Source organism: Cryptomeria japonica, chromosome 2, assembly GCF_030272615.1.
Source record: "Cryptomeria japonica chromosome 2, Sugi_1.0, whole genome shotgun sequence".
NCBI lineage: Eukaryota > Viridiplantae > Streptophyta > Pinopsida > Cupressales > Cupressaceae > Cryptomeria > Cryptomeria japonica.
In genome coordinates this window covers 476,583,871-476,600,135 of record NC_081406.1, presented here as the reverse complement: position 1 = coordinate 476,600,135, position 16,265 = coordinate 476,583,871, and positions in this window count along the sequence as shown.

Sequence of the window (16,265 nt, the reverse complement as noted above, 5' to 3'; positions counted from 1 at the left end):
GGTGATGTATTATGGTTTGGCGGTGATTCTTTTCATGTTCATAAGTTGATGATGACATGTCAGAATCCACGTGAAGAGATAAGATGTTGTTTTTGTGTGTACACGGATCATATTTCTTGGGAAAAAGTAAAGTGCTTAGCATAATGTGTTAAGGGTTTGACAACTTATCAGATCGATGTGCGGTGATGAGTTATGATCATTCAGTGATTGTAATTATCTTGTAATTTGTTGTAATGATCTATATTTATTTGTAATGATCTGATATGATCTATGATGTAGATTCATTGTAGGTTGGGGTTATGTAACTGACCTAATTGTAAAGCCTATTTAGGTTAAGTTTTAGAAGGTTTATTGTGTCAGTAATCAAAGAAGTGTGTGTGTGCTGAACTAGATTGAGATGTCTACATGAGAGAAGAATATTGGAGCCAACAAGGATCTTTAATAGCAAGCTATGAAGTGCTGAGTCTAGATCATTTACCTGTTGTTTCCTAACAGTTGCAACAACATTAAAATCCCTTTACCAGGTAGGTCCTCACATGTCTGATCTTGTAAATCCCTTCACCGGGTGGCTCATTAATTTGGGTTTAAATCCTCTAGCGAGGTGACTCCTAACAAAATATTCTCTTAACCAAGCATTGTTATAAAGATCCTAACTGGGATAGGCTCCTAATAGGGCGCATTCCAAAAGTGTGCAAATATTTTGTGGGTACCATTCCCACCGTGGTTTTTCCCATTTGGGTTTCCACATGAAAAATCCTTGTGTTGATGTTGTGGATGGATTATTGAGTTATGCATTTGATGTCCTTACTATATTTTCTTAATGATGAACACTTAAATTTCTACCGACAATGTTTTGGTAAATTTGATTTGGAGATTGTTTAATCAGCTACCAGTACTGGTTATGAACTATTTTGTGAAGTATTTTGCAGATTGGTGAAAAGTTACAGTTTATCCCTATTATTGATTCACCCCCTCTCAATAATAACCGTATCCTCACAATAACAAACATTCAAACCATAACAGAGTGGTTTACGTGGGGAAAACCCTTTTGGGAGAAAAACCCCAAACTCCAAAAGTCGCCCAATATATTATTCAACAATCAAAACAAATTACAATATACTTGCAGAGAAAGATCTTCATAGGAGTACCACTAATAAGAGATTCAGAGGTAACTTAATAGCCATAAGACTCTTACACCCAACCTCTATCTCATGCACCTCATATATAGGAGATACAATACAAGAAACCGTCAAATGGTATTACAAAACCATGGGCTAAAACCACCCAATAAGGTGTAGCCGACCTTATCTCCCTTCTAGATTCCCTATGATGTGTACCTCCCTTTTTACAACTTATTTATGTGTTTGATGTATTTTCTATTTTCTATTTCAGGAGTACAAACTTTCAAAGGCCATAACTTGAGAACTGCGTGTCCTATTGACGAACCGTTTGAAGTGCCAAAAAGCTCACAAAGTTCTCTATTGCCTCATAAATTTCTATGCTATTTACACCCACTTTTAAGAGTTTTTTGGGGCCTCTAAAGTCCTCAAAGTCAAATTTAAACCTTTCATTGGACCCCTCCAAAATGGAAAGTTTAATATCTTCAAAACTAGTTGTGATCTTGTGATGTAACTTTACCAGAATGCTTATCTAGCCAACTAGAAGTTTCGAGGAGAATTTTGCACCATTTCATGCTCAAAATGAAAAATTACTATAAATATTAACCTTATGTAAATGCAAGGTTGAGACACCACTTCCCAACAACTCTATAGTAGTATGTAAAAATATTACAATGGGGAATGCACATGCATTCATGCACACTACCTAGAGCTCACTGCTCAAAAGATAATGACCTAAAAGGCTACAACCCTTAAGGAAGTCTCATTGACTTACAACAAGATTCAGACTACAATCTGAAAGAAATGAACTGAAAGAATAGTATCTCCAAATGCCTGGTTATAGTTCCGATTAAGCACAACTATCTTCTCTGCAACACCAATCTCTGCTCAATACACCACACCAAAAAATAAATCCTTTATTCACACATACATCACTCTCTAATAATGCAGACATGACCTTGATACCTAAATTACATGACAACCTTGACAACAAGGTCGACTAAACCCTTAACTCACAATTAAAAAGTTACATCACATGATACAAAGATCGACCACCAGACCAATATAATGATTTAGATGATCTAACATGGACCTAAACCAAATTTCCAAATGCTCAAATCCATCGAAAATCATGCCAAGATCAACCACAACACACTACACCACCAGGAAAACTGCATAACACGAAGAACATCATCGGTTCAACAAAATCACCAAGAAATTGCACAACAATCAATGCAAATCATCAAAATAAATAGGACACAATTAGAAAACACTAACAAGCACGTTAGAATCACCAGTAACAACTGCACCAACACCACTTATCAAATCTTCATTGATCAATATCTAAACCTCAAGAATACACAAACAACATAAAATTTCATGAAGAAAAGATAATGTGTAGATAACCAAATCATGAAGCATCTGAAATGAAGATACACAAGACCATCCCAAACAATATCCCAAAATATTAGATCAAGATTTGATCACATCGGAATATACCAGGGGAAATACTAAACTCCTCAAAGCTGTGATCAGATAAACAAACTACAAAACCAAATTATCTGATATGATCAAGTAGGCTTCCCAGAACACCAAAACCAATACAAAAGAATATAATGATACTAGAAATACTCCATACACCAAATCATAATCCCAATAAACCAATCTGAAATCATTGAAGAAGGAATATGTTGACATCAATGACAACAACATATCCTAGCAGCAACAATGTCCAACAAGTTGTCTAGTTCCCCCTTTCTTCTATCCTATCCCATTCACCTCTTGACATTTTGCCTAATTTCCCCTTTTCCTTTTCTTTCACTAGCAGGTTCGCAAAACCATCAGTTATTCTCTCATGGGAACACATTCCCGTTGTTCCTAAAGCTAACGCACTTTCGCGGGATCCCTTTCTTGTGAAGTTTATCGCTTCACTTTACTTCCCCCTTGGGTTCATGAACTCGCTCAAGTAGGAACATGAACCCACTATCTCCCCCGTTTTCATTATCCCTATGCGATCCCACTATCTCGGGATCACAAACCCACAGTTTCCCCATATGAACCCGCCAGACATGATTTGATGGGAACGCGTTCCCCTCCCTCATAAATGTTAATAACAAGATCAAAATGAAAGCACTAGTGAAGTTTTTTAAGGTATACCTTGTGGTCCGACACTCGATGTCACCTAACACTCCTCATCATGTCCACCCGGTGCCTCAATCGCACCTTCTTAGCCATATCGTCTATGCACACTATAAGCTCTAAGATACACTTAAAGAAAGGAATTATCTCTCAGAGCTCACAAATCTCAATAGAAACCTATGAAAATGAGCCATAAATTGGCTATTTTTGGGAAAATAATGTGCCCAAAATGCTCATTTTGATCATCCTAGGCCCTCCCAACCCTTTTTTAGCATAACTTTTTTCTGTGGCCTCCTTTTCAAGTGTCATTTTTGTTGCTTGGTCCCATTTATCGTTCTCTTTCTTCCTGTCCATTGGGGCAAGGTTTCCTTTGAGACGTCACCCAAGCCCCATTTCCTATGCACCCTCTTGAGGGGGCACCCCTTCCCCCATCTTTTGTCCATCGTTATCTTAGTTTGGGGCATCTTTTTCTTGCTCCCTTTTTCTTCTAGTCACAAGTGTCTTATTTTCTTTGCACCAACACTATTTTAGTGCCACCGTGAAGATTAAATTTAATCAAATTTAAATCCCTTAGCTATTTGCATCAATTAAATATTTCTTATTATTTAATTATATTGCAGCATCCCATTCCCTTTGGCTAGATTAATTTAATTAATAGGGCCATGCCTCATTAATTGATTAACCTTGTTAATTTATTAATTTCCCTTTGAAGATTTCTTCTATTAAATAAAATAAATTCACTTTAGTTTATTTAATTCATTGTCCTTTTCCTTTAGCCTATTAATTAATTCTAAATTAATTAATTCCCCCACATATCTCGTAACCTAAACCACCTTCTAACCCAACCCCTATCCTAGCCCATGGGTTCTAACCAACCCTATCCATTTAACTAACCTTATCCTATCCTAAACTCCCCCCACACGTGTTTGTACATTCCCTATTTTCCAAATATTAGAAAATATCTCATGTTTGGGTGGTTATTGCCCAAAATAAGTCATTCCCTTCTAAGACATGTGTCTCTCTTGGGGACACTTGTCATTTCTTGTTGATTCTTTGAGGACAACTGTGGAATCTTATTCCACATGGCTTTCCACTTGTCCTCTTCGAGGACAAGTGTCTCATTTCCAAAGCCCTTCACCCTCCCATTTGCTATTTAAACCCTACATTTTCCAAGCAAATCATCCACTTTCGCACAATCATACCATTACCCTGCTGAAATCATCACTCATCCTTGACATCATTTTCATTAAATCACCTTTGTATTAGATATCATGGAGCACAATCAAGCATCCAATACATCATTGAGCACACATCAAATCAAATATCTCTCAAACTAAAGGGGATTCTGGTTTGCGTTTATTTATCATGTTGAATTTAGATTTTGTTTTAACATTCTTATCTTGAGGTGTTTGATTTCTTTGTGTTTTCTTGGTTAATTAGTTCATCTTTTTAATCACTCGTATTTGCACCCATATTTTCATCATACAACTATTATGGAGTCATAGTTCCTCAAGTGGTCCTTTCTTGAGTGGTTTTAGTCCTAGTCATTAGCATTCATTATTCAATGTACAAGCTTCATTGGAATAACCATCTTATTGCAAATCAAAGAGATTATATAGACTGATATCAAACTTGTTGATTGAATAAAGAAACTACTAATAAGACTGAACACTAACTAGTTACTCTCTTTTTCTTACAACTCAATAAGATCTCATATTTATGCAAGTAAAGACTAAACTAATTGAGTTGATTGTGTCACAATCCAAATCAAACTGTTTACAACAACCTGAACTGTTATAGCTAAAAACATGTAAAAACGTGCCATAATGATTAATGAGCCTTGATTTATTATTCCAATTTTTTTCTCCATTATATCTTATCATCAACAACTTCCAAATCCATAAGAAAGAGGTGGAAGAGTCCAAATTGAATTAGAACTCATTCCTTAATTGTTACCTCCAAATTTATCAGTTTTGTCTTAGTCAACTTCCAGTGAATATTACTCCTTAAATATTGTGAATTAGATCAAACAATTTAAATGGTGCTTATATCTTCTTTTAATATTTCCAAATCATTTTGAAGATCTTAATTTCATTAATAAATGAGGGAGATATGCTCATTTTACTGAAACTAGTTTTTTAACTTTTTCTACACTTCCAATCAACAACTACATCTATTAATTTCCAACGTGTTCCTTCTTCTTTATAGGTACATGAATGAGTCAAAGCTCTCACAAAAAAATTGTTAAACCTTTAAAAATAATTAATATTTAATAATAACCATTTATAATAATAAATTATAAAAATTAGCATTAACTAGGTAGACATACAAATTCTAATCAAACATCATTAATCCTAGTTAGTGCTTCATGAAACCAAGGTAATGTTTGGAAATTACTTGGAAGGACATTATAAACATGAGATAAAGGGTTATAAATCATGGAATAAATGGGAGAAATTATAGGCTCATCACTCTCCCCAACTGAAATCTTTCTTGTCCTCAAGCAAGGGATAGACTTTGGTTATGCATGAAACTTTATGATTGTTATATCCTCTTCCCTCATTCTTGTCTTTTTTTCTCATTTCATTTTCTACTACAAGGGGTTTGAAAATATTATTACCATGCTTTGCTGGTTATTACCATTCCTTGATCTTGGTCCATCATTTCTCCTGCTATGTATAATTAAATTGTATATACTTCCTTTTTTGGTGCCACTATTATGCCTCACTCTTGTCATTGTCTTCTTGTCAATCTCCTTCCTCTCACTATCATACTTTGTTCTCTTTGTAGTATCTTCATAATACAATCCATTTTTATTTTTCTTTCCATTGTTGATTGCTTCCTTTTAAGCATTTTATAATTTTAATTTCTTTTGTAATCTTGTAATTTACTGATTTTGAAAGTCTTCACCTCTTTTCTTTTTCTTTGCACTTATATCCTGATTATTTTACTTCTTGTCCATTTCTCATCTCTGTAAAGTTATGTGCTCCTACTATCCACTAAGACACTCAAAGTTCTTCATATTTATTATCACTATATTGTTAAGGTTTCCCTTTATATTTTGGTGTTCCTTCCTATTGTCTTAACACTATCATTCTTGTTTGGTACAACTACCTCTAAATATTGTTCTCTTTTGTCACTTTGAGACACTAATAGAAACAAGGAAATCAGTGAATACTCATGCCAAACGAAAGTACGAGGTAAGTATGAAGATATACAAGAAAGGCAATCCTCTCATGGTCTATGCCAACAATACAAATCATGTATATTCCCCCCTATCTTAAAGGTATTTTGTCCTCAAATGACTTTGAATGAATGAGTGTGGCATAATAAATCAATTATGAAGCATGTAATTAGAAAAATGATGATTGATAAATATATTGTCATTGCATAGATATTCAACTAACTTAAAATGATAAATATTACTAATAAATTTAAATCATAAATGTAAGTACCTTTGGTGATCTAGTGAAAATATAGAAACTTCATGAATGTACAAATCCTAGGATAGTTGAATTTACAGGTCCCTTTAATAGTGTTGCATATTTGACATCATTAGTTGATGTGGGTTTCTTGGAAGTTGGTGCAGGTTGATTGTTTAGTCACCTTGTAGTTGCTGCAAGTAACTTAAAAAAATGTTGCAAACTTCCTGAACAGTTACTGCACCTCTATCCAATGCCTTTGGTACAACTTTAATTACAATCCATTATCATTAAATAAAATCTTATTAGACCATCTGATCACTATCATTTAGATAGACATTTTTTATTCCATAAAGACCCAACAACCTAATGGAAACTTTTTGATAACATATGAAAATAATCTATTTAAAAATTGAAGACATGAATAACTCACAACCTTGGAATATGACCAACCAAACAACTATGAACACCTTTGAAAGAGTCATTTAAACAAGAAAAAATGGGGAAACAACTCCATTGGACAATAGCTAACTAAATATGCATGAACAATTGAAAAAAGAAGACATCTAAAACATTGTGCAAGAGCACCTATTGAATGAACAAACTATCCTAACCTACACTAACCAACAAACACGACTTAAAAAAAAACCATTCCTTGGTTCACTGAAATATCTACCTTTTCTTATCAACTTACAATGCTTCATATGCTTATGTGCAACCAAAAGGAGTCACAACATTAGTAGAAACTTAACAAACAATTGCAATGAATTTTGAAATAGATCAAGAAACTCATGTACAGCTTCATTGTGATAATATATATGACTACTTTGATGTGGATAAGAGAGTTGAAACCATTCTCCTTCAACTATAATTGGAAATTTAGCTTCATCTTTAATTACAATTTCATATTCGGGTACAAACATAAATTGTGATGATTTATTTCCTCCTTCTTGGCTAGATATTTGATGAGACATCCTCATGAAATGACAAATTTAGAACACTCCTTAATGACTTTTTGCTCATGGGTTGCTTCTTCATCCTCTTGTTCAATTGTAGAGTCCATTTTGTATTTGATTGATTTGACAAAAAGCATAGTAATTTTTGAACTTTTCTCTTACTGCTCATGATTTTTCTCTGCAAAAGGTATTGGTTTCGCATCCAAATTTAAAAAAAACAACTCTAAGTTATCCCAAAATTGGCCTTCTTCAATCTCTTCTTTTCTTTTTTGCATGAGAGGACTATTTTTAATTCTATTCCAACTCTCTTCTTGAAGAAGGAGTTCCAATTTGACATCACATTCATCTTGACCAACAACCTTGTGTATGTTAACTTTTTCATATTACAAAACAAGGTTGTCTTCATTTGTTTCCTCAAAAACCAACACCTTGTCAGTAATACATGAACAAATTTCCTATATGATACTAGAGAACATGTCTTCATTGATTTCTAAACTCATTGGTAATGACATTAGCTTATGATTTTTGTCCTTCATGAATCCAAAATTCATTTTTTTTCTGATATATCTTCTTGTGATACTTGCAAAATTCTAACAATCCTAAGTGCTTTGAAAGGAAGATATGGCTCTAAGAAAATAATTAAAAATTCTAAAAACTAAGAGACTTTCCTAGGTTGACACCATCCTTTGCAATGGAACCAAAAATGACTAACCTCCACTATATACATAAAGTTGGTGCATTCTTTCATGCACTTAGCCCGATTGGATGTTCCCAACGGAGTAACCTAATTTCCTAAGCAAAGGTTCATTTAATTATCAACCGGTGATGTATTTTGTTTGATGATATTGACACTGCATGTGCACTAGAAAAGCCTTCTAAGACATTTATATTAGTTGTGTATAGAAAATAAATTCAAAACAATAAATTGAATTGAAAACATAATGCTGCTAGAAATAAATCTAACTAGACATCCGTGGTTGTGGGTGACTGTTTCTTGCAACAACAGTTGTTGTGGGCAGCCTGCTCTAAATATAATGAAATAAAATATTTAAAAAAAACCTATGATAAACAACTCACTAATAAAAGTAAATCATAATGAACAACAATCTAAACTATTACAAATCTAAACTACTATAGAGTCATAGTTCCTTGAGTGATCCTTGCTCGAGTGAATTCAATCTTGGTCATTATCATTCAATATTTAATATACAATCTTCATGGTCAAAATTATTTTCTTATTAAAAATCAACGAGATTACATAGATTGATATCAGACTAGTTGATTAAAAAAAGAAACTACTAACAAAACTCAACACTAATTGCTTACTCTCTTTTACGCACAACTCAACAAGATCTCATATTTATGCATGAGGCCTAAGAGTTGAATTACAATCTTAAAATAGCTCATGACACATGTCCATTATCCAATTAAAATTAAGATATGACTTATTATTTCTATAAATAATGACAAAGACCAAATTAAAGAGTCGATGGTGTTGCAATCCAAATCAAACTCGTTACAACATCCTAAACTATTACAACTAAAAATATGTAAAATCATGTCATAATGATTAATGAGTCATGATTTATTATTTCCACAAGTTTCTCCATTATTCCTTATCTTCAATAACTTCCAAATTAATGATATAAGCAATATTTGGAGGAGTCCAAATTGAATTAGAACTCATTCCTTAACTAGTACCTCCAAATCTGCCAATTTTGTCGTAGTCAACTTTTGGTAAAGGCTTCTCCTTAACTATTGAAAATCAACTCAAATTATTTAATGGGTGTTTATATATTCTTCTAAGCTTTCTAAATCATTTTGGATATCTGAATTTTATTAATAAATGAGGGAGATATACGTGTTTTAGTAAAACTATTTTTTTGACTTTTTCTACACTTCCAGTCAATAGCTACATCTATCAATTTCCAATGCGTTCCTTCTTCTTTATAGCTACATGAATGACTCAAACCTCTCACAAACAAAATTTTAAACCTAATAAAATACTTAAAATTTAATAAAACTATTTATCATAATATATTACAAATATTTAGCATTAACTAGCTAGACATACATATGCTAATCAAACATTATCAATCCTAGTTAATGCTTCATGAAACCAAGGTAATGTTTAGGAATGACTTGGAAGTATATTATAAACATGAGGTAAAGTGTCATAAATTATGGAATAAATTGGACAAATTTTAGGTTCATTACTCATCCTGCTTCTATTTTCTATTTATTAAATCTTCACCTAGAGCTATTATCTTTTGGAGAGAATGGAGCTTCTTCGTTGCAAATATCTCTTCCATGCTCATTATGTCATTCCACACAAAATTCAATAGTATTTTTAGCTACCTTATGTTGGTGTTTGAAATAAGCCACACCCAGACTGACGATGGATTGGTCCAAGAGGGGCCAGTAGCTCAATAGTAGAGTACTCCAGCAACATATGGAAGGTCCTAGGTTCGAGTCCTAGCTGGTCCATATCTCAACATGGTATCAGATCCAGGTCTAGGCTAGGAGCCCCAAGCACATGAGAGGTGTGGCTTAAGGGGGTGTTGGTGTTGGAAATAAGCCACACCCAAACCGATGATGGACTGGTCCAAGAGGGGCCAGTAGCTCAGTGGTAGAGCACTCTAGCAGCGTATGGAAGGTCCTAGGTTCAAGTCCTAGTTGGTCCATGTCTCAACATGGTATTAGATCCAGGTCCAGGCTAGGAGACCCAAGTACATGAGAGGTGTGGCTTAAGAGGGGTGTTGGTGTTGGAAATAAGCCACACTCAGACCAGTGATGGACTGGTCCAAGAGGGGCTAGTTGCTTAATGGTAGAGCACTCCAATAGCGTATGGAAGGTCATAGGTTTGAGTCCTAGCTGGTCCATGTCTCAACATGGTATCAGAGTCAGCACTAAACATGTGGCTTAATGGCAGACCAATGATGGACTAGTCCAAGAGGGGGTAGCAACTCAGTGGTAGAGAACTCCAACAACGTATGGAAGGTCCTAGGTTCGAGTCCTAGCTAGTCCATGTCTCAACATGGTATCAGAGCCAGGTCCAGGCTAGGAGCCCCAAGAAAATGAGAGTTGTGGCTTAAGGGGAGGTGTTGGTGTTGGAAATAAGCCACACCTGAACCGACGATGGATTGGTCCAAGAGGGGCCAATAGCTCAGTGGTAGAGCTCTCTAGCGGCGTATGGATGGTCCTAGGTTAGAGTCCTAGCTAGTCCATGTCTCAACACCTTCAACTTCACTAATGGAAATATCCCATCTCAAAAAATTTCATCCACCACCTTATTAGCATATTTTTCAAAGCATTCTTTTAAGTAAAAAGGTTGTATAAAGGCACTATCCTCTGGAACAATGAATAAATGGCATTTTTCAAGAGTACCACCATTTAAATATTCATGTATGTCTCCAATCCTTTGAAATCACTTCTCCAAAATGTTTATATTATGTTTACATTTAGCACCATGTTGAGATTTGATGTCAAGGCAACTCTCACCTACCGTTGAACTCAAACACACTCACAAAATACACACAGAGAGAATATTTCCACTCGTAAATTACACAATACCAAATTACAACATATTCATGATTTTAAATTCTCAAAATAAAATAAGTAGATAGAGACTCTCTATAACAATAATATTATTCATCTAATCTGGAACCAAATAGTCACATCTATTGGCCTATTAATGGCCTCTCATCTCTTTGTTTAATTACTCATCTCTCCATTATTTCATCTACTTACCCACACATTTACCATACTTTCTATGTATCTTGTTCTCCTCTAGTTTGTAGCTCCATTATTTTTCTATGTCATTCCTTATTATCTTCACTCATTATACCTTCTTGTCATGCAACCTATAAGTTTTAGCTCCTCCTTTGAGGGTTAGTTTCAATATTCCTTATCCTCTTTGTTTAGTGCCACCAAAATTATAACTATCGTTATCTCTAACTTCCTCCTTTTACCACACCAACCCCCATTATGTTTCCATGAAACTCCATTTTAAAATTCCCCTTCTCTCACTTCCCATTATCATCATCCTCTCTCTTAACCACTACTCCATACCTCATCATTACCCACTACACAACTTCTTCCCTCCCATTCCTTAATGCATATCCCAATTTTATTTAGCATTTGGTCATTCTACAAATAGTCAATGCCTTGCCAACATTTATTTCCTCTTAAAGTTTTAGTGACTGTTATTCTTCTTATTCTCCAATAGTCATTTCTAACTTCATTTGTTCTCCCTTCACTTAATACTTGGTACTTGGAATTCAAAATGTTATGCTCCAAAAGTATTCATACTACCATGTTATTGATAATGCCTAACAAATATACTTTTTTGAAAGTTTCCAAAATCATTTCAATAATTCTATTTCATGATGCATTTTGTCAATAGTTATGTGCCAGGTCTATGCTTCCACATTTTTCATATATGCTAATAAGGCATCTTAAATATAATACTTGATAATTACTGAAGAGGGTAAAATATTAAGCTTGATGATCAATTGCATGAGTAATATAAAAACACAAAAGAAGCATTCAAACATGCAATTTAACCATTATACCTTAGTTTATCACTTCTTCCTCCGATTTAACTTGATGAAGTGGATGCACCCTATGCTCCACTTGATTTTATACTTTGATAGGGGATATGTGGATTTCTCTCTACTACACAACAAATATATTAGGATTGGATGATTGTGAGATGAGATATGGATTAGATGGGGTATGAATTTTGTATTATGAGGATGCTTTGGATGGTTTTGGATCTCAAATGGACAACAAGACAATACAATGAAAGTGGGTGATTTGTGAGGAGAGGAGACTCCAATTTATAGATTGGATGGAGACAAAATGGATGGCCAAGATTGATTGGGAATGAAGGCTTGGATTGAAAGAAAGTGGGAGAGGATTGAGAGGACAAAGGGAAGATCCAAGAGATTTGTCATAACGACATTTCTTGTCTCCACACTTCTCAAGTACGTGGGGAAGAGTTCCTCAAGCACATTGGGAAGATAAAAAAGAGGAATATAAAATTCCTTGGGAAAGGATAAAGGAATTAAACATTCTAAAATAGAAGATTGTGATGGGAGAATAAATGGAGAAAGGAATTAAAAATTCCTTGGTAAGAGGATGCATAGGAATGTGCAAGGATTTGACATACCTTGGAAGAGGCAAAGTTAGTGCATTTAAGGTTTGGAGGGTGAGATGAGAAAAACCATTTATGACATGGTTTTGAATCATCCCTAATCAAGGTGATTAGGAATTTTGAAGTGATTAGGAGGAAAAATTAGGTGGCTTAATTGTTGACATTATACACTTAGATGAGAATGGTTGATATTGTCATTTATGGCAACCAACTGGTAATAGGGTTCAAAGGTTATACCGGCAATAGAATTTACCTATCGGTACTGGCAGTCACTACAAAGGTTATTCACACCAACATCCATTTACACCAGCAACATATCATACCGACAGTCCAAGCCAACTTGGAATTAATATTGTTTATGCAAAATGTTTTGTAATGTAATATTATATTTGTATAGTCGACATGATGCATTGTAAGGACTCATATATGTATGAGATCTTGTAGGTCATTTTGAAATGTAATTAGGTATGTATGTAAGCGGTATATGTTAGCAAATAATTGTATATGCACTTTGATGTATTTATTTTGAGAGGGAATAAGAAGTAGAGAAGAGCGAAGTGGGAAAGTTAGTGTTGGGAAAAAGGTGTCTCAACCTTGCATTTACATGAGGTTACTATTTATAGTAAGTTTTTATTTGAACATGAAATGGTGAGAAATTATCCTCGAAGCTTTTGGTTGAATAGATGATAATGCTGATAAATTTAGTTTTTATTTGAGCATGAAATGGTGATAAATTATCCTCAAATCTTTTGGTTGGATAGATGAGCATGCCGATAAATTTTCGTCACAAGATCATAGCTAGGTTTGAAGATATTAAAGTTTCTATTTTTGGAGGGTGCGATGAAAGGTTTAAAATTAATTTTGAGGACTTTAGAGGCTCCAAAATTCCCTGAAAGGTGGGCATAAACATTATACTGGTTTACAAGGTTATAGAGCACTTTGCGATATTTCTGACGCTTCAAACGGTTCGTCAATCAGACACACGGTTCACAAGTTATGGCCTCCGAAAGTTTGGACTCCTGAAATAGGAAATAAAATTTGCATCAGACACATAAATGAGCTACAAAAGGGAGGAAAACATGTTAATGTGTGTTTTGACACTTTGTAAGGCATCTATAATGGAGATAAGGTTGTCTCTAATTTATTGGATGGTTTTATCCCATGGTTTTGTAATACCATTTGACGGTTTCTTCTATTGTATCTCCTATATATGAGGTGCATGAGATAGGGGTTGTGTGTAAGAGTCTTATGGCTATTGAGTTATCACTGAGTCTCTGATTAGTGGTAATCTTGTGAAGAGATTTCTCTACAAGTATATTGCAATATGTTATTGATTGCCAAATAATACATTGATCTGCTTTTGGAATGTGAGGTTTTTCTCGCAAAAGGATTTTCCCCATGTAAATCAGTGTGTTGCTGAGTTGTGGTATGCATGATATTTTATTTATTTCTATTAAGTTTTTGTAATTTCTATAATGATATGTAATAGTTTTTGCATTACCCTATTCTCAAAGTTAGTGTAGGAAGTTGTTCCACTACTTAACTTCCTTACAAGTGGTGTCAGAGCCTGATCACCTTTGGTTTCAGTTGTGGGTTGTTGGGTTTTTTGAACTAATCCAGATTTGAGTGGGAGCTTGTGCAGAAGATACTTTTTGATCTTGTTGTAGGAATTTTCAGATGGCAAGTTCATCAAGGAGAATAGAGGTGGAAAAAATTTAATGAAAATAATTTTGAGATGTGGAAGTTGAAGATGGAAGATATGTTAATAGATCGAGATTTGTGGGATGTTGTTGATTCGAATGTCTCAAGGCCCTTAGATCCTACTGTGACTGTTCAATATGATGTTATGGACTGTAAAGCCAAGGGTATAACTAGATTATTCTTGGTAGACTTTGTTCTAATCAATGTCCATGAAGAGAACTCTGCAAAGAAGTTATGGACTAAGCTTGGTGAGATTTATCAAGCCACATCTTTATTAAATTAGATTTTCTTGAAGAAGAAATTGTATTCCTTGAAGATGGAAGAGGGTGGATGAATTGAAGACCACTTGGAATCATTTAATATGTCTATGGCTCAATTGATATCTATTGGTGTTAATATGGAAGAAGAGCAGAAATGGCAGATCTTGCTTTTTTCTTTGCTTGATTCGTGGGATTCTCTTGTTATGGCTATCGGTAGTACTTATGTTGTTTTTAAGTCTAAAGATGTGGTGCATGCCCTACTTGGTGAAGAGATGTGAAGGAAGGTATCCATCAATTTGAAGTAAGCTCTAACAGTTCGTGGAAGACTTAAGGAAAAAGGCAAGAATAATGAGAAGCACAATAAGTCCAAATCCAAAGGGAGATCAAAATCTCCTAGAAAGTCCAAAGTCATTTGCTGAAATTTTTGTAATTAAATTCACATCTGTAAGGGTTTCAAAGAGGAAAAGAAGAAGAAAAAGAAGAATTTTGATTATGATTCTGAGTCCAAGAAGGAAGATGGTGATGCATTCATTGTAGCTTTGGCTACTAATACAGGTAATGATGCATGGCTAATTGACTCAGGTGCATCTTTTCATATGACTTCCAATAAAGATTGGTTTTATGAATATGAAGAATTTAATGGAGGCAAGGTATAATTGGGTGATGATTCACATTTAGACATTGTTGGTAGAGGTAAAGTTAGGATTAGGTTTCCTGATGGTAGAATAAAAAAGATTAGCGGTGTGTTGCATATCCTTAGATTAAAACAAAATTTATTATCTATGAGCAAACTGATAGATGCGGGTGTGTAGGTAGTCTTTTCTAATAAAACATGTAATATGATTAAGGGTGCTATGGTGATTGCAAGAGGTGTCAAGTTTGACACTTGTACAAGCTAGAGGCATACATTATTGAGTGTAATAGCACTTCTGTAAAAAGTAAATTTGTGGATACTTTGTTGGAATATTTGAGGGTTTCACCTTCAATGGATGGACATGGATTTTGGGTACCTAAGGGTGCTCTTTCTTCTAAAGCAAAGTTACTTGTAGAGAAGACTATGTTATGGAACTAGAGACTTGGCCACATTGGAGAAAAGGGTCTGAGGACCTTGAAAAATAAAAAACCTTGTTGAAGGTTTTAATGATTGTAATCTTGACTTTGATTTCTATGAGCATTCTATTTATGGAAAACAAAACCGGGTTCAGTTTTACTTGAGTTCTCATAAAACTTGTGGTGTTTTGGATCTTATTCATTCTAATGTGTTTGGTCCTGTAGATGTTCCTTCAATTGGAAAATTTACATATTATATTTAATTTATTGATGATTTTAGTAGAAGGACATGGGTATACTTTCTAAAGAGAAAATCTGAAGTTTTCAATCATTTTAAAGAATTTAAAGCAGTGGTTGAGTTGCAGACTAGAAACAAAATTAAATGTTTGAGGACTGGTAATGGTAGGGAATTTTTCTCTAATGATTTTGATAGATTCTTTAAAATATTGTGGCATTAATAG